This window comes from Salmo salar, unplaced genomic scaffold (assembly GCF_905237065.1).
Source record: "Salmo salar unplaced genomic scaffold, Ssal_v3.1, whole genome shotgun sequence".
Lineage (NCBI taxonomy): Eukaryota > Metazoa > Chordata > Actinopteri > Salmoniformes > Salmonidae > Salmo > Salmo salar.
In genome coordinates, this window is record NW_025547622.1 from 6304 (window position 1) to 32211 (window position 25908).

The window sequence follows — 25908 nt, forward strand, 5'->3', positions numbered from 1 at the left end:
CTTTCCACTAGATGTTGGAACATTAATACGGGGGACATGCTTCCATTCAGCCACAAAAGCATTAGTGAGGTCGGGCACTGATGTTGGGCAATTAGGCCTGGCTCGAGGTCGGCGTTCCCACTCATCCCAAAGGTGTTCGATAGAGTTGAGGTCAGGGCTCTGTGCAGACCAATCAAGTTCCTCCACACCGATCTCGACAAACGATTTCTGTATGGACCTCGCTTTGTGCACAGGGGCATTGTTATCATGCTGAAACAGGAAATGGCCTTCCCCAAACTGCTGCCACAAAGTTGGAAGCACAGAATTGTCTGGAATGTATGCTGTAGCATTAAGATTTCCCTTCACTGGAACTAAGGGACCTAGCTAGAACCATGAAAAACAGCCCCAGACCATTATTCCTCCTCCACCAAACTTTACAGTTGGCACTATGCAGTAGGACAGGTAGCGTTCTCCTGGCATCCGCCAAACCCAGATTCATCTGTTTGGACTTCCAGATGGTGAAGCGTGATTCATCACTATAGAGAACACGTTTCCACTGCTCCAGCTCTCTCTCAAACATTTGATTTGAATTAGCACATTAGACCTAGACTAATATTAAAGTACATAAGTAATCATTGGTCACTCCGAATGAGAACAAAACACTACAATGGATCAGCTTTGGTGTGATAATGTTTTGGGCACAAACCCCCTCCCAAAAAAGACAAGGGGTTGTGGGAAGGTTATTTCTATGGCTATGCACATTTAGAAACTAAATATAGGATGCAACAGGTCAAATAAGAAATAGCTAATTCCTTATTAAACAGGGGGAATTGCTAATTCCTTATTAAACAGGGGGAAATACTAATTCCTTATTAAACAGGGGGAAATACTAATTCCTTATTAAACAGGGGGAATTACTAATTCCTTATTAAACAGGGGGAATTACTAATTCCTTATTAAACAGGGGGAAATACTAATTCCTTATTAAACAGGGGGAAATACTAATTCCTTATTAAACAGGGGGAATTACTAATTCCTTATTAAACACAGGGAATTACTAGTTCATTATTAAAAATGGGGAAATACTAATTCATTATTAAACAGGGGGAAATACTAATTCCTTATTAAACAGGGGGAAATACTAATTCCTTATTAAACACAGGGAATTACTAGTTCATTATTAAAAATGGGGAAATACTAATTCCTTCTTAAACAGGTGGAAATACTAATTCCTTAAACACAGGGAATTACTAGTTCCTTATTAAACACAGGGAATTACTAGTTCATTATTAAAAATGGGGAAATACTAATTCCTTCTTAAACAGGGGGAAATACTAATTCCTTATTAAACACAGGGAATTACTAGTTCATTATTAAAAATGGGGAAATACTAATTCCTTATTAAACAGGGGAATCGTCAACAACAAATAAATAGGGGGAGTGTAGCTTACGCACCACTTGCAATTCACAAAAATATTTCAAGAGATTTATTCATGGGTTTCTTTGCCATAAATCATATTTCAGTCGATAACTGCCACGTTCTTCAATCAGAATGAAATGTCAAGTGTAACCACACCAAAGCTGTTTACAGTGGTGTGGTTATTACAGTTTATACACAACAGAAGCCAGCACACTATAAACAGGGGGCAAAGCCAACAACCAGGACACACACCGTTCTCATACAGTATCTCAATCACACAAGCTAGCTGACAGCAGCGGGCCGCTCTATAGTGACTAACGCGGACTGACTGTAAAAATCCAGCAACTCCACAAGAATCATCAAATTACATTATTTTGTTGCATCGCTCTGGACCAGGGCGTAATGTGCAGGTGCTGACACAGCTCTGAGTCAACAAGCTGCACGTAACACCCTGGATCAGAGCTAGTTGTTGCAGTGCTTTGGCCTGAAAACGTAACAAACTAAGAGATGGCACACTGGCGTGTAGAACACACTGGCGTGTAGAACACACTGGTGTGTAGAACACACTGGCGTGTAGAACACACTGGCATGTCAGTGAAAAAGTAACAATATCTGCGCTGTGGTACAGTATGTATTACAAAAGTGTATATAACTCAATCACTCTTCCTAACTATTCTAAAATCAGCTGGACGTTGTGTGGTTTTGTTAAGGAAAGATGAGGTAGGAAGGTGGACAAAACAACCTCGCTCTCCAAAGTCTTCCCTTAGTTGGATGTGTTACCGTGTTTATAACTACTGACAGCCAAAGAATCCAAGCCCACATTGTTCAGAGACATTGTGTATCCTTCTCCACTCTCAAACATATGACATTTAAATCCTCAGCTCTCAACATCATCCCACATCAGTAACCCCCACCCCTTACATATTTAACATCAGGTATCTTCCCATCAAAAAGCTGAAGGACACAACTTCTTTAATAATATTGGATGTTTTGCTGTTGATAACCACCACAGTAGCAATAACTCGTCTTCTCAGAGAGGAGAACACCTCTCATCATCAGCCAAGTCAGAAACCTTTCAATGAGTCGGCTTTAGTCAAGCGAAAACCACACATCTGCAATCATGTCTTTGATCAAAGCACATTTCAACAGCTGAAAAAGAAATAAATATCTAATCTATAACATTGTGATCCATCCATATGATAACACTGAAGGCTGTTTTATCTTGGTGTGTTTTTTGAGTGTTCCAAATGGCACTCTACTCCCTTATATAGGGCACTACTTTTGACAAGAGCCCTCGGGGGCCCTCATAGAGCCCTAATAGATCATGGGGCCCTCGGGGCCCTCAGATCCCACAGGGCCTGTAAAGAGCCCATAGGGTCTGGTCAGAAGTAGAGCATTATAGGAAACACGGTTTATTCTAGAAGCTAGCCTTGGTGTGGGATCAGTGGTCAGACGCCCAGCTTGTTGGCGATGGTCATGACCACTTTGAGGATGGGCATGAAGGCTTGGATCTCGCTGAAGTTGCTGCTGGTGACCACAGCAGTGTGGACCTCCAGGCCACGCTGGTAGTTCTTGCCCGCCACACAGCGGCTGATCTCATGTAAACCACCCAGGATGTTGTTAGACAGCTACAGGATGAGGGGAGAATTTAAGTTACTATAGGCATGTACACATTTCCTTTACAATCTGTTATGTAGTGGTGCACCACGACTGGGCCTGTTATGTAGTGGAGCACCACGACTGGGCCTGTTATGTAGTGGAGCACCACGACTGGGCCTGTTATGTAGTGGAGCACCACGACTGGGCCTGTTATGTAGTGGAGCACCACGACTGGGCCTGTTATGTAGTGGAGTAACTTGACAGGGCCTGTTATGTAGTGGAGTAACTTGACAGGGCCTGTTATGTAGTGGAGTAACTTGACATGGCCTGTTATGTAGTGGAGTAACTTGACAGGGTCTGTTATGTAGTGGAGTAACTGGACAGGGCCTGTTATGTAGTGGAGTAACTGGACAGGGCCTGTTATGTAGTGGAGTAACTTGACAGGGCCTGTTATGTAGTGGAGTAACTTGACATGGCCTGTTATGTAGTGGAGTAACTTGACATGGCCTGTTATGTAGTGGAGTAACTTGACATGGCCTGTTATGTAGTGGAGTAACTTGACATGGCCTGTTATGTAGTGGAGTAACTTGACATGGCCTGTTATGTATTGGAGTAACTTGACAGGGTCTGTTATGTAGTGGAGTAACTTGACAGGGTCTGTTATGTAGTGGAGTAACTTGACATGGCCTGTTATGTAGTGGAGTAACTTGACAGGGTTAGAATGAGAACTAACTGACATCATGGTACAGGGGTCGCGTTAATGCAGAATTCTATGATTTTCACGCATTATTATTTTTTTTTAAACAAATAAGAAATATCTTGCTGCGTTTTGTACAGCAAATCTAAAATGCTTCTTATTGTAATTTCTGCTCGGCATCAGACTAATTTTGTGCTTCAGTTGCACTTCTCCGCTCGGATGAGACTTCAGGTATGGCATTCTATCAGCAGATAGCGCTGACTGATGTGGAGCTGCTTTTCCCCGTTTCCCGTGTAGCCAACTTTTCTCTGGTAAAATACAAGATTAACTTCAAGCAAAACATTGGGAAATGTAGCTGGCTACATTCTTTCTACGCTGAACAGAAATATGATGGCCATGCATCGTTTTTGCAAAAAAAGATAGTGCTTTTTAATTGTAAACTCATTTACTGGTGTGGCTGCCTGCCAAATGGCGTTCCACTTCTGTTGTCATCTGATGAAAATGAAGTTATTTTCTGCCTGAATGTGTTGCACTGATGTATTTTCTGTGAAGGGAAAGTATAGCTGACTTTCAATATAAAACGCAGGTGAAATGGTTTAAAAAGCAGATTTGTTTTGAAACAGCAGAACTGTGAACTGTGTTTCTGAACTGTGAGGCTGGGCCCTGTGGTAGAGTATCTGCTACATGTTCTCACCGTTTGCTCTCTCAGCTTGTCATACAGGTACCCAAGGCGTTTCGATGCATCGTCAAGTTTTCTTTTTGTTTGCTGAGAGAAAAAAAATATATAGAATATTAAAATGTCAGACTCGAACAGCAGCACCTTTAGAATGGCTCTGTGTGTCTTATGCAGATATATGGGTAGAAATTCTGTCTTTTGAAACACAAGAGCTGATACTACCGTCCTGTGTAAAGACTTACTGGGTCTTGTGCGGCTAGCTGGCAGCGTTGAACCAGGCTGTCGAAGGTCTGCTTGAGGACCATGTGCTCTGCAGGGATCTCTCTCTGCTCCACCCTCTCAGCTGGCAGCGCCTGGAGGAGCTGAAGGGACACACAGGACTTAGAGATCTGCCTACCTATAAGTAACTAGCAGCCTGACTTTAGGGGTTAGAGGTCGGCCTGGCAGGCCTTATATAAGAAAGTAAATGGCAGCCTGACCTTAGGGGTTAGAGGTCAGCCTGCCAGGCCTTTAATAAGAAAGTAAATGTACCTGGTTAGGTTCGCACTAGTCTCATGCTACCAGAAATCCCACTGTATTCTGGCTCCAGAACTGCGCATGGAGAAACACAGAAGGGCTTGAGACAAGGTTGCCGCTGACCTGTACACTGGGCTCCTGAGGGGCCCCTGGGGGGAACTGCTGCGTACGGCTGGGGTCGTGGCCCTGCTGTCCTTGGGGCTGATGATGGTCCTCCATGGGGTAACCCCCCATAACAGGGGCGGTGATGGGAGCAGGAGGGGTGTAGTTGTCTGGGACAACCTGAGACACAGACAGAACACAGATTCACACACCAGCAGGTTTATTACAGACATAAAACCCTCACCTTATACTGGTTAACATACAGCTAAGATCTTAATGCATGTTTAAACATGTGAAAGTACTGAAATACCAAAGACAGTCTACAACATCTGGAGAACATACAGTTGAAGTCGGAAGTTTACATACACTTAGGTTGGAGTCATTAAAACTTGTTTTTCAACCACTCCACAAATGTATTGTGAACAAAGTATAGGTTTTGGCAAGTCGGTTAGGACATCTACTTTGAGCATGACACAAGGAATTTTAACAACAATTGTTTACAGACAGATTATTTCACTTATAATTCACTGTATCACAATTCCAGTGGGTCAGAAGTTTACATACACTAAGTTGACTGGGCCTTTAAACAGCATGGAAAATTCCAGAAAATGATGTCATGGCTTTAGAAGCTTCTGATAGGCCAATTGACATCATTTGAGTCAATTGGAGGTGTACCGTTGGATGTATTTCAAGGCCTACCTTCAAACTCAGTGCCTCTTTGCTTGACATCGTGGGGAAATCAAAAGTAATCAGCCAAGACCTCAGATAAAAATTGGAGACCTCCACAAGTCTGGCCCATCCTTGGAAGCAATTTACAAACGCTTGAAGGTACCACGTTCATCTGTACAAACAATAGTACGCAAGTATAAACACCATGGGACCACGCAGCCGTCATACCGCTCAGGAAGGAGACGCGTTCTGTCTCCTAGAGATGAACGTACTTTGGTGCTAAAAGTACAAATCAATCCCAGAACAACAGCAAGGGACCTTGTGAAGATGCTGGAGGAAACAGGTACAAAAGTATCTATATCCACATTAAAACGAGTCCTATATCGACATAACCTGAAAGGCCACTCAGCAAGGAAGAAGCCACTGCTCCAAAACCGCCATAAAAAAGCCAGACTACGGTTTGCAACTGCACATGGGGCCAAAGATCATACTTTTTTGGAGAAATGTCCTCTGGTCTGATGAAACTAAAATAGAACTGTTTGGCCATAATGACCATCGTTATGTTAGGAGATAAAAGGGGGAGGCTTGCAAGCCGAAGAACACCATCCCAACCGTGAAGCACGGGGGTGGCAGCATCATGTTGTGGGGGCGCTTTGCTGCAGGAGGGACTGGTGCACTTCACAAAATAGATGGCATCATGAGGGGAGGAAAATTACATGGCTATATTGAAGCAACATCTCAAGACATCAGTTAGGAAGTTAAAGCTTGGTTGCAAATGGGTCTTCCAAATGGACAATGAACCCAAGCATGCTTCCAAAGTTGTGGCAAAATGGCTTAAGGACAACAAAGTCAAGGTATTGGAGTGGCCATCGCAAAGCCCTGACCTCAAACCTATAGAACATTTGTGGGCAGAACTGAAAAAGCATGCGAGCAAGGAGGCCTAAAAACCTGACTCAGTTACACCAGCTCTGTCAGGAGGAATGGGCCAAAATTCACCCAACTTATTGTGGGAAGCTTGTGGAAGGCTACCCGAAATGTTTGACCCAAGTTAAACAATTTAAAGGCAATGCTACCAAATACTAATTGAGTGTATGTAAACTTCTGACCCACTGGGAATGTGATGAAAGAAATAAAAGCTGAAATAAATCACTCTACTATTATTCTGACATTTCACATTCTTGAAATAAAGTGGTGATCCTAACTGATCTAAGACAGGACATTTTTACTAGGATTAAATGTCAGGAATTGTGAAAAACTGAGTTTAAAGGTATTTGGCTAAAGTGTATGTAAACTTCCGACTTCAACTGTATATTCACTGAATACTGGTTTACATAGAACTAAGATTGTAGCTATTAACATTATCAAGATGGTCTACTGGCCCTGGACTGGGTTGGACAAATTGGAAGTGGTCCACATTTCTCCAGTCTGAGCTAGTCCATGTTATCAGAGAGGATGGGGAATCCGGTATGAAGGTCATTTATCCAGAGCAGATACCTTTTTCTTCCTGGGACCCCCTCGTACTGCTGGTGGGTCATTCCAGCCATCTTGTCCTGTAGATAGTGAAAGATGAATAGTCAGCCACAGGACACTGGTGGCTTTTTAAGAATCCAGCCAAAGCCAAGAGCCTAGACACCTGGAGTCACATTAAGTTGAGCAGGGTTATTTCTCAAACTCTTAGGAGGTTAAATTAGTCTTAAAAATCACTTTCAACTCTGATAAACAAAAAGGTATTTCCACTGGAGTAGCAACAAACAGGTCACTTCAACAGACAGCAGGCCACGGCCAGGCAGCAGGTCACTTCAACAGACAGCAGGCCACGGCCAGGCAGCAGGCCACGGCCAGGCAGCAGGTCACTTCAACAGACTGCAGGCCACGGCCAGGCAGCATCACAGTGCAGTTAGATTGGACACACTGACTGACAATAATAACACATTATTGTTGTTGCATTATCTTCACTACTTGGCATAGCCTAAAACTTTGGTAAATAGACATTTTTAGTACTCAAATATCATACATTTAAAACAGATACTTTGGTATTAAATTAGTAAAATCTCCAACAACAGTGATTTCGCATGGATTATTTCACTACATCGTTACAATGATTGATTTATAACAAAGACCAGCTCAACACGTTCCTGTAAAATCATGTGACGGCACGAGCAAACACCTTTCTACATGTCTGCATTCACAGTCTTATCCCACCATATCCAAACCTATCCCCGTCTGAATTAACAGTCTTATCCCACCATATCCAAACCTATCCCTGTCTGCATTAACACAGTCTTATCCCACCATATCTAAACCTACCCGTCTGCATTAACACAGTCTTATCCCACCATATCCAAACCTATCCCTGTCTGAATTAACACAGTCTTATCCCACCATATCCAAACCTATCCCTGTCTGCATTAACACAGTCTTATCCCACCATATCCAAACCTATCCCTGTCTGCATTAACACAGTCTTATCCCACCATATCCAAACCTATCCCTGTCTGAATTAACACAGTCTTATCCCACCATATCCAAACCTATCCCTGTCTGCATTAACACAGTCTTATCCCACCATATCCAAACCTATCCCTGTCTGCATTAACACAGTCTTATCCCACCATATCCAAACCTATCCCTGTCTGCATTAACACAGTCTTATCCCACCATATCCAAACCTATCCCTGTCTGCATTAACACAGTCTTATCCCACCATATCCAAACCTATCCCTGTCTGAATTAACACAGTCTTATCCCACCATATCCAAACCTATCCCTGTCTGAATTAACAGTCTTATCCCACCATATCCAAACCTATCCCTGTCTGAATTAACAGTCTTATCCCACCATATCCAAACCTATCCCTGTCTGAATTAACAGTCTTATCCCACCATATCCAAACCTATCTCTGTCTGTCACTCTCACTGTCACCTTCATCATCGTCAACAAGGGGAGTACTCAGCCAAGGGAAGTACCCTGAAAGTTAAACAAGGGGGACAGCTCAATCAAAAGCATTTATAAATTAACATTACTTTATTCACTTCTCAAATCTCACTACATATGATTTAGTATTTATAAAAGAGACAAGTGTCAAACAAGAATCTACCATTCCTTCTTTAAGCATAAATGAGTTATGAATAAAGATATGATTAAAGATGACTATCACAACAGATAAACAGTGGTGTTACAGGCCATGCCTGTGTCCCAAATGACACCCCATTCTCTTTATAGCGTCCTGCTGAGCGTACGAGCCCGGTCAACAGTAGGGTCCTGCTGAGCGTACGAGCCCCGGTCAACAGTAGGGTCCTGCTGAGCGTACGAAGCCCGGTCAACAGTAGGGTCCTGCTAACCGTACGAGCCCCGGGTCAACAGTAGGGTCCTGCTGACCGTACGAGCCCCGGTCAACAACAGTAGGGTCCTGCTGACCGTACGAGCCCCGGTCAACAACAGTAGGGTCCTGCTGAGCGTGCGAGCCCGGTCAACAACAGTAGGGTCCTGCTGAGCGTACGAGCCCGGTCAACAACAGTAGGGTCCTGCTGAGCGTACGAGCCCCGGTCAACAACAGTAGGGTCCTGCTGAGCGTACGAGCCCCGGTCAACAGTAGGGTCCTGCTGACCGTACGAGCCCCGGTCAACAACAGTAGGGTCCTGCTGACCGTACGAGCCCCGGTCAACAACAGTAGGGTCCTGCTGACCGTACGAGCCCCGGTCAACAACAGTAGGGTCCTGCTGAGCGTACGAGCCCCGGTCAACAACAGTAGGGTCCTGCTGACCGTACGAGCCCGGTCAACAACAGTAGGGTCCTGCTGAGCGTACGAGCCCCGGTCAACAACAGTAGGGTCCTGCTGAGCGTACGAGCCCGGTCAACAACAGTAGGGTCCTGCTGAGCGTACGAGCCCCGGTCAACAACAGTAGGGTCCTGCTGAGCGACGAGCCCCGGTCAACAGTAGGGTCCTGCTGACCGTACGAGCCCCGGTCAACAGTAGGGTCCTGCTGACCGTACGAGCCCCGGTCAACAACAGTAGGGTCCTGCTGACCGTACGAGCCCGGTCAACAACAGTAGGGTCCTGCTGAGCGTACGAGCCCCGGTCAACAGTAGGGTCCTGCTGAGCGTACGAGCCCGGTCAACAGTAGGGTCCTGCTAACCGTCACGAGTCCCGGTCAACAACAGTAGGGTCCTGCTGAGCGTACGAGCCCCGGTCAACAACAGTAGGGTCCTGCTGACCGTACGAGCCCCGGTCAACAGTAGGGTCCTGCTGACCGTGCGAGCCCGGTCAACAACAGTAGGGTCCTGCTGACCGTACGAGCCCCGGTCAACAACAGTAGGGTCCTGCTGAGCGTACGAGCCCGGTCAACAACAGTAGGGTCCTGCTGAGCGTACGAGCCCCGGTCAACAACAGTAGGGTCCTGCTGAGCGTACGAGCCCCGGTCAACAACAGTAGGGTCCTGCTGAGCGTACGAGCCCGGTCAACAACAGTAGGGTCCTGCTGAGCGTACGAGCCCCGGTCAACAGTAGGGTCCTGCTGACCGTACGAGCCCCGGTCAACAGTAGGGTCCTGCTGACCGTACGAGCCCCGGTCAACAACAGTAGGGTCCTGCTGACCGTACGAGCCCGGTCAACAACAGTAGGGTCCTGCTGAGCGTACGAGCCCCGGTCAACAACAGTAGGGTCCTGCTGAGCGTACGAGCCCCGGTCAACAACAGTAGGGTCCTGCTGAGCGTACGAGCCCCGGTCAACAACAGTAGGGTCCTGCTGACCGTACGAGGCCCGGTCAACAACAGTAGGGTCCTGCTGACCGTACGAGCCCGGTCAACAACAGTAGGGTCCTGCTGACCCGTACGAGCCCCGGTCAACAACAGTAGGGTCCTGCTGAGCGTACGAGCCCCCGGTCAACAGTAGGGTCCTGCTGAGCGTACGAGCCCCGGTCAACAGTAGGGTCCTGCTGAGCGTACGAGCCCGGTCAACAGTAGGGTCCTGCTGAGCGTACGAGCCCCGGTCAACAGTAGGGTCCTGCTAACCGTACGAGTCCCGGTCAACAACAGTAGGGTCCTGCTGAGCGTACGAGCCCCGGTCAACAACAGTAGGGTCCTGCTGACCGTACGAGCCCCGGTCAACAGTAGGGTCCTGCTGACCATACGAGCCCCGGTCAACAGTAGGGTCCTGCTGACCGTACGAGCCCCGGTCAACAGTAGGGGTCCTGCTGACCGTACGAGCCCCCGGTCAACAGTAGGGTCCTACTAACCGTACGAGCCCCGGTCAACAGAAGTGCACTATATCATGCATAGGATGGCATTTGGGACGCAGCACATCAATTGCATAATGGTCAGTACCTGTAGGAGGAGGAGCCACCGACGGAGCAGAGAAGGACTTGACGGCCGGGGCTCCAGGACCTCCTTGTGGGTACCCGGGTCCCAGGGGTGAATACGGACCAGAGGGGGGACCTGCAGGTGGGCCCTGGCTGTGAAGGTGAGACCCCCTGGTGGGTACATGCCGACAGGGGCCCCAGGCTGCTGGTAGCTGGGTGGCATGGGGCCTGAAGGGAGCGAGGTGGGGGTGAAGCCTGACGGAGGTAGCCTTGGGCTGGGCATGGTGGCGAGGCTGCCAGGGGCAGAGAAGGGAGGCAGGGGGTGTCCAGACAGGCTGGAGCCTGGCATAGTAGGTCCTGGAGGGAAGGCAGAGAGGCCGGGGCCACCTAGTCCTGCAGACATGGGCTGCTGTTGTGGCTGGAATGGCTGGATTGGAGAGAACCCTGAGCAGACAGGAGACAGACATGTTACATCAAGAGCAATCTGGAATAGTGTCTGGGAGGTGACAGAGTACTACCTGGTTCAGCAGGGCACAGCTTGTATATTACGCTCACATAGAAATATATTATGTAGAACAAACATGTTTAAGTTTTAATGTCACATACACAAGTACAGTGAAATGCCTTTCTTACAAGCTCCAAACCCAACAACGCAGCAATCAATACAGCACTACAAATTACAAGGTAGAACAAAAACACAGGATAGAAAAATAGTAAGATAAAGTCAGTAAGCATACTACGCACAGGATCAGTTCCAGACAACACCTGCTGAACACGGCCCTGGACTGAGGGTGAGTGCCTACCTGGGGCAGTGGCAGGATGTTGAGGGTAGGCTGGCCGTAGCCCTGTGCGTGGCAGCCCACTAGGTGGAGGAGCATGGGAGGAGGGTGGCAGACCACCATACGAAGGAGGAGGAGGTCCTCTGGAGTGAGTAACAGCTTGAGGAGTGAAGACTGTGGTCATAGGAGGCTGGCCAACCACCGGCATCACAGGAAGAGGAGGCTGGCCAACCACCGGCATCACAGGAAGAGGAGGCTGGCCAACCACTGGCATCACAGGAAGAGGAGGCTGGTAGGGCCCCTGGAGAGAAACATCATTTATACACAGCCTGCGTCCGAAACGGCACCCTATTCCCTTTATAGTGGACTACTTCAAAAGTAGAATGGAATGCAGCCACAGAAACATACATGAGAACATAACAATATACCAAAGCTGATGTTTCATAACATCTACTCTAGCAACTGCTATGATGTCATGGACACCTCAAGTTAGATTCATCAATGTAGAAATCAATGGAAATACATCTGTTTACTTTGTGTTTTAGAATCCTCAATCATTTTTATGTGTGTATTGTTGCATTCTCATGGCTGAGGCAAAAGTGTCAAATAAAATGCATTAATTCCTAAATACCGGTGTCTGTGTTGTCTGTGCTGGTGGTTTTGCTTGGGCGGGGACAGCAGGGGCCCGAGCGGGGTCAGGGTCGCCCCCCGTCACCCTGACTATGTTGTAAGGGAACGGTGGGGGCTGTTGACCCCATGCTGCTCCTCCCTCTCCCTGGGCGTGGAACAGCCGGTCTCTCATCATCATGATGCAAGCCTGCAGGAAGACAAACACCACAGAACAAAACCACAGCAGTTAGAATCGTACTTGAACTATTTCAAACAGTTTGATGCTTCAGCCTGCCTGAGGGCTAAACTATAAACCAGGGAGTTAGCCAGCTAACTTGCCTAAATATTATGAAATATTATTATTATTATATTTTTTGATAACCTTGAAATGGGCATGGTTTTATTAACTCAACAGACAAGAACACAGGGACGTTTAGCTTTGTTAACGACCCAGAAAATCTGGAGTAATTTCTGGTTGTTTATCAAAGTAAGCAGGCAAACTCAGTGATCCTGATTGCAGTACACCCCTCTGGAGTACCAGATGGTGGGAAATACCCTTTCTGGACTACATCATTAGTTCCCTGACACCAGGCAAGATCAATGAAGCACAACTTCCATATTAAATGCAGGTCTGAACACAATCCAGGAGAGAGAAAACAAGGTGTCTTTGAAGCATGATGAGATCTTTAAATATTTCCTAGTTGATAAGGTATCTGAAGAGTAGTGGAGGTTGTGTTTACCTGGTCTGAGGTGTCTGGCAGGTAGGACAGGGCTGTAGCCAGGCTGCCTTGTGAAGCTAGGAGACCAGCATAGCGAGTCAGCTTGTCAGCCAGGATGGGACTCTGTACAGCCACCTCGCTGTTCCTCAGACGCTCCACAGACTTACGCAGAACCATCATCTTCTCTACCAGGTCCTGGCGGTCAATCACACAGATTACATATTGTTACTACCTGGTTCCTACGATGTCATTACAGATTCTATCTGTGGCCAGTTATCATATCATCATAACACTAGGGTTCACTTGGAAAAGTGACTTCCATGGTTAAACTAATGATAAATATATAGATAAAAAACTATTTGTTACCTCTAAAACCAGGGAGATGAGCAGTCCCTCTGCAGGGCCCAGCATTCCACTAGTTTCTCAATGTTCCCAGAGCAAATGTAACAGAGACATGCCTGCAGACAGCGTTTCTCTGTCCTCTCACCCCTCAGACGCGACCCCAGGGTCTCTACAGTACCAGGAGAGGGAGGGAGAGCAAGGGAAGAGAGGGAGAGAGAGTAGGAGAGGTTAGATAGAAGATGTAACAGAGATGCCTGCAGACAGCGTTGCTCTGTCCTCTCACCCTCCAGATAGTCTACACAGCATAGAGATCAGTTATAGTCCAACCAGGAGAAAGGGAGGGAGGGTTAGGAACAGGAAGTAGAAGAGCTACATAGCATAGAGATCAGTTATAGTCCTACCAGGAGAAAGGGAGGGAGGTGTTAGGAACAGGAAGTAGAAGAGACCATCAGGTACAATCAGGTCTCTCTTGTGAAATAGATTTCTAGTGACTGCAGAAATAAGTGCTGAACTCAAGGTAAAAGCAAGTCGGGGTTTCCTGACTCCTTTGTTATAATCCTCACCATCTTGGTGTTCTTACCACACAGATGAGCAAACTCTTTGGGGTGAGCGTAGGTTAGGAGAGCAGCGAGAGCCTCCTTCCAGTTATCCAAGTCACAGCTCTGCACGATGTCTCCCCAGTTCTGGGTCACCACGGATGAGATCAGCTGAGGACGGTAGATAGTAGACTTAACCATGTTGTATTTATTCATGTTGACTCAGTAAATCTGATTATTTTGCACTGTTGATATAAAATAACTATATTCTGAACTAAATGAACTTTGCTAGCTAGTAATCAAGTCATACAAATATAATATAAATCAAATAGTCATGAGGGTAAGTCCCAAATTGGCCCCGGTTCAAAAGTTCCCCGTCTTACCATAGAGATGCTGTTCCTCTGCTGGTCCAGGTATGTCCCCCGTCTTACCATAGAGATGCTGTTCCTCTGCTGGTCCAGGTATGTTCTCCGTCTTACCATAGAGATGCTGTTCCTCTGCTGGTCCAGGTATGTTCTCAGTCTTACCATAGAGATGCTGTTCCTCTGCTGGTCCAGGTATGTCCCCCGTCTTACCATAGAGATGCTGTTCCTCTGCTGGTCCAGGTATGTCCCCCGTCTTACCATAGAGATGCTGTTCCTCTGCTGGTCCAGGTATGTTCTCCGTCTTACCATAGAGATGCTGTTCCTCTGCTGGTCCAGGTATGTTCTCTGTCTTACCATAGAGATGCTGTTCCTCTGCTGGTCCAGGTATGTTCTCTGTCTTACCATAGAGATGCTGTTCCTCTGCTGGTCCAGGTATGTTCTCAGTCTTACCATAGAGATGCTGTTCCTCTGCTGGTCCAGGTATGTCCCCCGTCTTACCATAGAGATGCTGTTCCTCTGCTGGTCCAGGTATGTTCTCCGTCTTACCATAGAGATGCTGTTCCTCTGCTGGTCCAGGTATGTTCTCCGTCTTACCATAGAGATGCTGTTCCTCTGCTGGTCCAGGTATGTGCGCCGTCTTACCATAGAGATGCTGTTCCTCTGCTGGTCCAGGTATGTCCCCCCGTCTTACCATAGAGATGCTGTTCCTCTGCTGGTCCAGGTATGTCCCCCGTCTTACCATAGAGATGCTGTTCCTCTGCTGGTCCAGGTATGTCCCCCGTCTTACCATAGAGATGCTGTTCCTCTGCTGGTCCAGGTATGTTCTCAGTCTTACCATAGAGATGCTGTTCCTCTGCTGGTCCAGGTATGTCCCCCGTCTTACCATAGAGATGCTGTTCCTCTGCTGGTCCAGGTATGTCCCCCGTCTTACCATAGAGATGCTGTTCCTCTGCTGGTCCAGGTATGTTCTCCGTCTTACCATAGAGATGCTGTTCCTCTGCTGGTCCAGGTATGTTCTCTGTCTTACCATAGAGATGCTGTTCCTCTGCTGGTCCAGGTATGTTCTCTGTCTTACCATAGAGATGCTGTTCCTCTGCTGGTGCAGGTATGTTCTCAGTCTTACCATAGAGATGCTGTTCCTCTGCTGGTCCAGGTATGTCCCCCGTCTTACCATAGAGATGCTGTTCCTCTGCTGGTCCAGGTATGTCCCCCGTCTTACCATAGAGATGCTGTTCCTCTGCTGGTCCAGGTATGTTCTCAGTCTTACCATAGAGATGCTGTTCCTCTGCTGGTCCAGGTATGTTCTCAGTCTTACCATAGAGATGCTGTTCCTCTGCTGGTCCAGGTATGTTCGCCGTCTTACCATAGAGATGCTGTTCCAGGTATGTTCGCCGTCTTACCATAGAGATGCTGTTCCTCTGCTTGTCCAGGTATGTCTGCTGGGTCTTCTGCAGTAGCTCCTGTCCTCCACTGATAGCCAGCAGGATGGCCTCAGCGTAACGCCCGTCATTCAGACACAGATCCACCGCTCCCTCAAAGTTTCCCACCAGCAGAGCCTGGCTGATCAGACCATCTGCATCTGCGACAACAGAGGCATAAAGCAAATGAATGAGATACGGAGAGTTACAGTCATACAAAGGGCCAGTTACCAGGACAACAGATTCATATTAAGCCTAATGCTGGACTAAAAAAGGTTTTACATTGAACATGCTTTTTGTTATGTGTCCGGGAAACCAGTCCGTACTGTTTAGATTTCACAGGAAGAGAGAGCTGAAGTCACGTCCAACTGCTGTGATACTGAACAGAAGACAAGCAGTACCTGCTGAGACAGGGATTTGGAAGCTGATCTTCTCCTTGTCCTGTGGTTGTGCTGGGATCTGACTGAAAAAGTCAGAGGGGGAGGATGAACCCGGAGTCTTGGTGGAGTCGACCGCATCCCCGGATTCTTCTGACCTCTGGAAACAAAACGAGGACAACTGGTGATGATATAAAAGGTGACAGGATTCATGTTGTTATGAAAAAGAGACCACATATCACTTCTGATACTCGTCACTGCCCTCTATAGGACGGTGGAAGATATGCAGACTACAATCAGGACTACTATAAAAGAGAATGGGCTATGTAGAGCTATGTTCCTGGACTGACCTGAGTAGAGAGAAGCTGTATCTTCTCAGCCAGATCGTTGGCATCCACTCCATGTCCGTTAGGCTGCAGGTTCTTCCCCAAGCAGGTGGATATCTTTCTCTCTAAATCCTCTTTGCTGAAACCCAAAAGTCTCAGGAATTTGACCCGGGCTTCATCTTCGAAGTTGACCTGCAAACATCAGGAGGTGGTCAACATTGGAAACCTAAACAACCCTTGCAGAACTTGTGTTCATCATATATCGGTCTTGGCTCCTGAGTGTCTTTCTATCCAAATACATTGTACAGAGAATTCTACTGTTCATGGAAATGTGTCATCTCCATGAGGTGTTCTGTGAGTTCTGCTACGGTTCAGTCTGAAGGACCGACAGGACCACAGATGTCACAGATAACTGGACTTCTTTACATTTTGGCAATTAAGCAACTTTTCTACTTAATGAGGGTCAGATGAACTCATAGATACCATTTTAGCATGCTAACAGTTCCAGGAGACTTCCTGTCATTGTGCTAACGCTAGTTAGCAATGGCTCATGAAACTACCTTCAAAACTGCATGCAGAGGCAAAAATGGTATCCATGAGATCTGGGTGAGTAGAAAAAGGGATTAAATGCCAGAATGTCACACTGTCTCTATAATGTTACATTGTTTGACCCTGTGGTATGTAGAAAAGTTGCTTAATTGCCAAAATTGTCCATTATTCCTTTAACATGAACCTTTGATGCCACTGTGCAGTGTCATAACACCTACCAGGAGAAACCTCCATATGTCCTGTTCAGAGTCTGTGGGGGCCTTGTGGATCTTGGCCTGGCAGTAGTCTGACAAGGATCCAGATTGCAGAGCAGCCTGCAGCTCTCTGGAACGTTGGAGGAGCTCTGTTTCCGTGGTGACTTGGCTCACAAACACCTGCCTGGGGAGAGGGACGGCCTGTGGGCTCTGGACTGGAGCCTTAGGACTCTCAAAGGTGATCAGCTTCCCACCAAACTACAAGGAGAAGAGGATGGGAGGAAAATGTACCATTACTATGATGCAGTTACAATACATTGTAAGACTTGTCATAAGCACGTTTCGTCCCTTTATAAGTAGAGCGTGACTGAAGAGTAACACTTTACGTCATGCCTAAGAATACACTTTAACCGTGTGTTTCCACCATAATCCACAGGTTGTCATGCCTAAGAATATACTTTAACCGTGTGTTTCCACCATAATCCACAGGTTGTCATGCCTAAGAATATACTTTAACCGTGTGTTTCCACCATAATCCACAGGTTGTCATGCCTAAGAATAGACTTTAACCGTGTGTTTCCACCATAATCCACAGGTTGTCATGCCTAAGAATAGACTTTAACCGTGTGTTTCCACCATAATCCACAGGTTGTCATGCCTTACTGCTTAAACATATTGGGGTTCCTCACAATAGGCATTTACTTATGTTATTTACCTTCTGCAATACAAAAAATGTATATAAAAAAATTTAAAACGGTCAAGTACATTGCACTTACAGCAAATGAGGCTCCTACGGGCCTACGAACCCACTTGGGGGGCTTCTTCAGCGGAGCGACGAGGGTGGTCTGAGGGGTGGGTTGAGGAACTTGCAGAGGGGGCAGCACCTGGCCTGTCCCAAACGGATCCATGGTGTCAAAGGACGAGGAGATCTGTGGGAAAGTACCACACAAAGACTGCATTCCAATCTAAATATAAGATAAGAGAAATGAGCAGAGGTCTTTAATGAGGTCTACAACCATACCCTACCATTATAGTAGCAGTAGCAACCACATTCAATGCTAGGCTAGACACCTGACTACGCCAAAATGTTACAACAATCAAATCACATCTATTCCAGAAATAGTGCACTACTTTTGGCCCCTGGTCAAAACTAGTGCACTCCATAGGAAATAGGGAGCCTTTGATGTTTTAGCATTTAGCAGACACTCTTATCCAGAGTGACTTCCAGTGGCAACACTGGATTGTGTGTGGTTTCCTTTAGACAGTAAATAGACATGGCCACAGATAGAGGCTCTCTACCTGATCAGCCCTGCTCTGCTGCTGGGCCTCCAGGCTTCCTCCCATCACGCTGTAAACACTGATCCACCCGTCAAACGAGGCCGCCGACAGCAGCGCTGGGTTCCTGGGACACCACTGGATGTCAAAGCACCACTGGTTGGTGGTTGGTAATTCATATATCACCTAGAGAGATGGGGAGAGAGATTGGATCACCACGACATTGTAGAGACAGATCACCTAGACAACAGAGGCATCTGAAGAAGACCTGGGCAGGGAAAGATGGCGGGGGCCTTGTGATGGAGGCCATATACACCACATGATGTGATGAGACCTTTAGAACAGAGCAGAAAAGCAGGTACCTCTCCAGTGTTGGGGTTCCAGCAGAGAATCCTGTTGTCTTTAGCACTACTGAGCAACAGCTCTGGGTCTGCTTGGCTCCACGCTATGGACAGAAGTCCCCTGAGGAGGAAAAACATCAAGCCATCATCACCGACAGTCAAGGCTTTCTCTTTTAACTTCAACTATGAAACACAACAGCCACCGAGCTAGAATAACTAATTCTACTTTATTAATCCCTAAAAAGGAAATGTGATTGAACCACTTAATACATACAACACCAATAAAAACACAACAAACAACATACAGACAATTAAAGTAGCACATCACCAACGTATAAAAAAAAAATGTATTATGTGGATTACTATTGTTAGATATTACTGCACTGTTGGAGGTAGAAACGAAGTATTTAGCTGCACCTGCCATATCATAAGGTGAATGCACCAATTTGTAAGTCGCTCTGGATAAGAGCGTCTGCTAAATTACGTAAATGTAAATAAGAGACCATATCATCACCATCATACATAACAATTCAATTTAAAGCAATGTGTGGCACGATGTCCCGAAGGCTCACCTTGTGTGGTTCTCCAGGACTTTGAGAGGGGACGTGGCAAAGCGCAGGTCCCACATCTGAATGACTGGCATGCGGTCATCTTCTGAGGCCAGGACCAACTGTGTGGCCACCTCAGGGTGCCAGAGCATCCCTGAACAGTGCATCTACAACACCACACAACATCAGACCAGAGCATCCCCTGAACAGAGCATCTACAACACCACACAACATCAGACCAGAGCATCCCTGAACAGAGCATCTACAACACCACACAACATCAGACCAGAGCATCCCTGAACAGAGCATCTACAACACCACACAACATCAGACCAGAGCATCCCTGAACAGAGCATCTACAACACCACACAACATCAGACCAGAGCATCCCTGAACAGAGCATCTACAACACCACACAACATCAGACCAGAGCATCCCTGAACAGAGCATCTACAACATCAGACCAGAGCATCCCTGAACAGTGCATCTACAACACTACACAACATCAGACCAGAGCATCCCTGAACAGAGCATCTACAACACCACACAACATCAGACCAGAGCATCCCTGAACAGAGCATCTACAACATCAGACCAGAGCATCCCTGAACAGTGCATCTACAACACTACACAACATCAGACCAGAGCATCCCTGAACAGTGCATCTACAACACCAGACCAGAGCGTCTACAACACAACACATCAGACCAGAGCGTCTACAACACAACACATCAGACCAGAGCGTCTACAACACAACACATCAGACCAGAGCGTCTACAACACATCAGACCAGAGCGTCTACAACACATCAGACCAGAGCGTCTACAACACATCAGACCAGAGCGTCTACAACACATCAGACCAGAGCGTCTACAACACATCAGACCAGAGCGTCTACAACACATCAGACCAGAGCGTCCCTGAACAGTGCATTTACAACACAACAGCCTTTCAACATTTCTACATGCCGTGTATTGTGTTAACTTCTGTACAGCATAAGTGGTGATACAGTCCAGACTAGAGTCAGTATGAGAGGGGAGCTAACATGATACAGTCCAGACTAGAGTCAGTATGAGATGGGAGCTAACATGATACAGTCCAGACTAGAGTCAGTATGAGAGGGGAGCTAACATGATACAGTCCAGACTAGAGTCAGTATGAGAGGGGAGCTAACATGATACAGTCCAGACTAGAGTCAGTATGAGAGGGGAGCTAACATGATACAGTCCAGACTCCCAGTGGTTCCTCAGGACAGACTACTGTACCCGCCCGGTTGCTGTGGTCACCAATCTACTGTACCCGCCCGGTTGCTGTGGTCACCAATCTACTGTACCCGCCCGGTTGCTGTGGTCACCAATCTACTGTACTCACCCGGTTGCTGTGGTCACTAATCTTGATGATGGGCTCGTTCTTCCTCAGGTCCCAGACCACTGCTTTCCCACTGGGGTTTGCAGAGGCCAGGATGTGTTGGACCTGCCTGTTCCACGACACTACACTGATATCTTCAGGAGGCTAGGTGGATGGGGAGAGAAGGAACAGCACTGTTACAAATATAGATATTCCTCGAGGAATTATGGATTGGAGAATGTCACCGCACACATTTTAGAAATTAACAAAAAAAGTGTTATTACGCATCAAAAAGCAAAGCCAAAATTCCCAACACTGCCACACTGTGGAAGACTATCGTCACAGTCTATTTCTTTGAGACTTCAGTAATATCTGGATAAAGGGAAGTGTTAGGTTATTTAACATTCCCACCAGCCCACACATGTTAAAGCCACCACACACCAGACAACAACCACACACACACACTGGCTTTCACTCTTACCTCACAAAGCTACAAAGAGGGGAAACATGGAGAAAACTGTTCAAAATGAAATTAAGACTCATTCCAGGGATTTAATTCACCTGGAATATCCACCATTTTGATTTAGACAAGAAGTTGAATGGAAATAGAAGAGAACGGGACAAACTTCCCCAGACACATTTACCTGTGACTTTGTCCCGGGTGTCATTGGATTGCTGAAATTGTTCAGATCCCAGATATAGATCTCTGAATCGTTTGCCCCCTGACGCCAACAGATTACTCTGAGAGAGAGTACATTCAAATGAGAAAAAAATATATGTGGGGAATATAATACTGTACAGAACATTGGATTGAACATATCCTTTAAGTGTTCGTATTAAAAGCTTAATTTAATGTCATTTAGTAGCCATTTTAAATTGCATGCCAAACTACAAGTGAGAAATGGGCCAAAGACTTGACAGGCTGCTACCATTATTTACCTTAAAGGGGTTGAAGTCTAGTGCTCTGACAGGCCCAGTGTGTTTGTCAGACTGTCCTATTATTGCCTCTGCCCCTGATGTTACAATGGCTTCTGGGCTATACACTGTTACCATGCCATTATCACTGCCTCCAATCAGTCTCCCTCCCAAACCGTCTTCTCCTGCTCCAAAGTTTACCCACACCAGACTATGCAGCCTAGGGCACAGATATCAAATCAAATGTTATAGGTTGAATCATATGCATTGATACAATAATATATTAACTTGATAACTGGTAATGTATTGGGTTAGCAGCTCATTTTGTTGCTTACCTGTTAGAAGTAGGTAGGGACCCCTTGAGCTTCATGTCCAGGGAAGGATCGGCAAAATCCACCTGGAATATTTCCAAGGCGGCAGTGGTGTTGAATGACGCATCCAGCTGCTGAGCTGACGTGCCTGTTCGTCAACAAAAACAGACCAAGAAAGAAATCTAATAAATCACAAGAACTCAAGAGTATGTTATTCAGAATTAAAAGTGAAGCCTGTTATCATTGGTTACATCACTCCTGATTTTAGAAGCCTGCTCTGATTTTAGAAGCCCAAATCTGTTTATGCACACGTGCCAAGTTGGCTAGATAGCATAAACAGATCTGGAAGGCATCTGGCAAGAATGCCTAAACATCTGGAACTAGCTACTGTATAAGTGCATGACAGTCCTGATACACAAAACAGTTCTACCCTACCTTAGGTTAGGTAAAAGGGTTAGGGTTAGTGCAGGACAGGTATGGACAGGCCTGATACAGGTAACATTTGTGCCCTACCTAAAGCCAGGCAGATAGGGTGGTGGGGGGCAGGACTCCATGCTGGATGAGCTGTCCTCTGGATCTCTTTCAGCCTCATCTTCCTCTATTGGGCTAGGATGCCTCTATCAAAGTCCTAAATAATGGAAAACAAGCACTTTTAATGACGTTTCAATACTGGGGTGCATTCAGTTCGGTTCAACGTTTGCTACATTGTGTAGCAATGGTATGCACCAAACGGTGTGCACCATTCTTCAACAGCTTTTGAGGTGTTTGCTCCTGTTTGGTGGGTGTACCCTGATCAATATGGGTGTGACACACTGAGATACATAAATTACCAGTGTGACCATTTGTAGCTAATCGCACAATATTGTGCAGCCCACCATACATAATAGCCCTCTGTGTCACCATAATCACACCGTTCTTCTCTTCAGCACCGTTTCCATTGACTAAAACGTTGAAAATAGGCAAAAACATTTTGAAATGTTTTTGGCTATGTTAAACAAAGTTTTGTCATATTGAACACACCCCTGACGTTATACCCTGGAGTGTATTCATAACGCAAATTCTGTTGCAAAACGTTTCCTCCAAACTGAAAAAGTTTTGCAACGAAAACGAGAGTTTCTATCGGAAAAATTCAGGTAGGTCTCTCTCAGTTGACTTCTTAAACGGTGCAAAGTTTCCGTTGCAAGACGTAAGGAATAAAGCCAAGGTACGCGCATTGCATTGGGCAGTAATGGGTGTCATATGGGGCTAGCCAATTTCTAAACACTAATAACTCACCTACAGCTAACTGTCAAACGTTCAACGTTTCTGAATAATCAAAACAAAATATTGTAGGGCGTTACAGTAGCTAGCTAACGTTAGCTACGTAACGTGTAGGGATGGTTAATAAGCTGAAACATAATTCACTAACGTTAGAAGAATCAATTTCAATCACGTCTCATGAATCAACAACACGAGAAGCGAGCGTACCGTTAGATAGCGTAGATGGATAGCTGCTGTGTAATGAAAAAACGATGAGCTAGCTAACATCCATCATTTGGTTAGTAATACAGACTGATAACGGCTTTTCTTCACCGTAATGTGTATATATATATATATAATGTTAGCTTGATAGGTAATGTTGGTTGAACTATTAGCTATAAACCATCCCTGGTTCAACCAGTTTAGTTAGCTAACGGTAGCTAGCTAGGCTAGTTACCGATACGTGTCATTGGCTTCTGCTAGAGCTACTACGGCTAGCTTGACAGCTAAATCATGCAGACGTGTCGTTCAGCTTATAAATCTAGCAAGCTAGAATAAATGTATTCTAACACTATATTGTTAGTACCCCCATATATGTATATAAAAATATAAAATACTTACTTCGGGATTGATGATTATCAATCTTTCTAGGAACAAATTATGTAGAAAACTACCGGGCACTCCCAACGTAATCATTGATATGTTTATCCTCCTCTACGGTGGCCGACATGGTATCAAATATCACAGCAGTCAGTAACTTGGTTTGACCTGTAGCTGTGTTTTGCAATGTTTTCAGTCCAGCAAAGATTGTCTCGCCTCTCCATATGTCAGTAGTATCCGTACTGGGCTTGGTTGATGAAAGTACTGAATACATAGTTTTCGTTTTTTCAAAACAGTATTACATCTATAACTACAAATTGTAATTTCCTGATGAACAATGTTGCAACTAGCTTCAGCCAGCCAAACAAACGTACAGTGCCTTCAGAAAGTATTCATACCGCTTGATTTAGTCCACATTTTGTGTTACAGCCTGAATTGAAAATTGATTTTAAAAAAAAATATATTTTTTTTTTTACACACAATACCCATAATGAAAACATGTTTTAGACATTTTTGCAAATGTATTGAAAATAAAAAATACAGATATCTCCTTTACATAAGTCTAAACATCCCTGAGTCAATACAAGTTAGAATCACCTTTGGAAGTGATTACAGCTGTGAGTCTTTCTGGGTAAATCTGTAAGAGTTTTGCACACCTGGATTGTACAATATATGGTAGTGAGAGGAAGCCCGATGGTGGGCAGCGGGATACGATGGAACCAGATGGATTTTAGCCGATATTCTACACATTTTCTTATCGATAAAACGTTTGATCTCAATACAGTTTTCTGTTCCCAAAACTAAAATATGTTGTGAAAAGAGTGGCCTAAGTTTTGCAGACTTTGCCCTTTGCAAAAGTAGTAAAAAACAATCGCGTTGTTTAAAAGGGGCGCACAGGGGAATTGAGTTATTGCGCACTTCACAGAGTAGGGGTTCCTAACGGACATAACGCAGATATGTGCAAGAACACGACAATAGGATCTCGCTAGCTCATACTTGGCTCATTTGTTCCCATTGGAAACGAGAGGGTGTGGTCTATCTGGGTTTATTTATAAAATCTTTAATTCACTGTCGTCTTGGTAAACTTTCTTCTTCTTTTTTGAGATTGGGTTGGCGGATCGCATCCAATTTTTAAAGTGCATACACCGCCACCTACTGTCCTGGAGTGTGAGGCCAGTCACAGCCTTTCTTTTTCTTCTTCTTCTTCTTCTTCTTCTTCTTCTTCTTCTTCTTCTTCTTCTTCTTCTTCTGTGGGGGTTTATCGACGGTTGGCATCCAACATGATGGTGCATTACCGCCACCTACTGTACTGGAGTGTGGGTCAAAGACGGAGAAACTAAATCCTACCTGCCAGCCCGTTACTCTTAAAAAATTGAAAATATTTGAGACTATAGCTAATGATGTTCCACACAATAGACTCTTTAAACTCCTTTCCTGTATCCCCTTCTCCCTCATACTAGATCTCAGCCTCTCTCTTTCCCTCTGATACTGCCCACACTAGCAATACATGCTCCACGGTCTCTGTTTCCTGGCAATAATCACACTTTCCTGTTGGATGCTTTCCTATCACGTTTAAGATCTTATTCAACCGGCTGTGTCCCACCCTTAATCTTGTAAAAATAGCCTCCTATTTTTTGTCCCTTCCTGCCGTCCTCCCCTCTCCGACTTTCCTCTGTACTTGAAATAAATGCCTGCCCTTAGTATCTCTATTCCACTGCTCCTGTCATCTCTGCACCATCACTGTCCATATCAGGCTTTTAGCCTGCCATCTCTGCACCATCACTGTCCATATCAGGCTTTTAACCTGCTCCTGCACCATCACTGTTCATATCAGGCTTTTAACCTGCTCCTGCACCATCACTGTCCATATCAGGCTTTTAACCTGCTCCTGCACCATCACTGTCCATATCAGGCTTTTAACCTGCTCCTGCACCATCACTGTCCATATCAGGCTTTTAACCTGCTCCTGCACCATCACTGTCCATATCAGGCTTTTAACCTGCCATCTCTGCACCATCACTGTCCATATCAGGCTTTTAGCCTGCTCCTGCACCATCACTGTCCATATCAGGCTTTTAACCTGCTCCTGCACCATCACTGTCCATATCAGGCTTTTAGCCTGCCATCTCTGCACCATCACTGTCCATATCAGGCTTTTAACCTG

At 45.8% G+C, this 25908-nt stretch overlaps 1 pseudogene; it reads right to left on the bottom strand.

Annotated features, from left to right (window-relative positions):
- Positions 1 to 1451: 1451 nt before the first annotated feature.
- On the bottom strand, positions 1452 to 23910 carry LOC106577400 (protein transport protein Sec31A-like; annotated as a pseudogene).
- Between the last annotated feature and the right edge of the window lie 1998 nt (positions 23911 to 25908).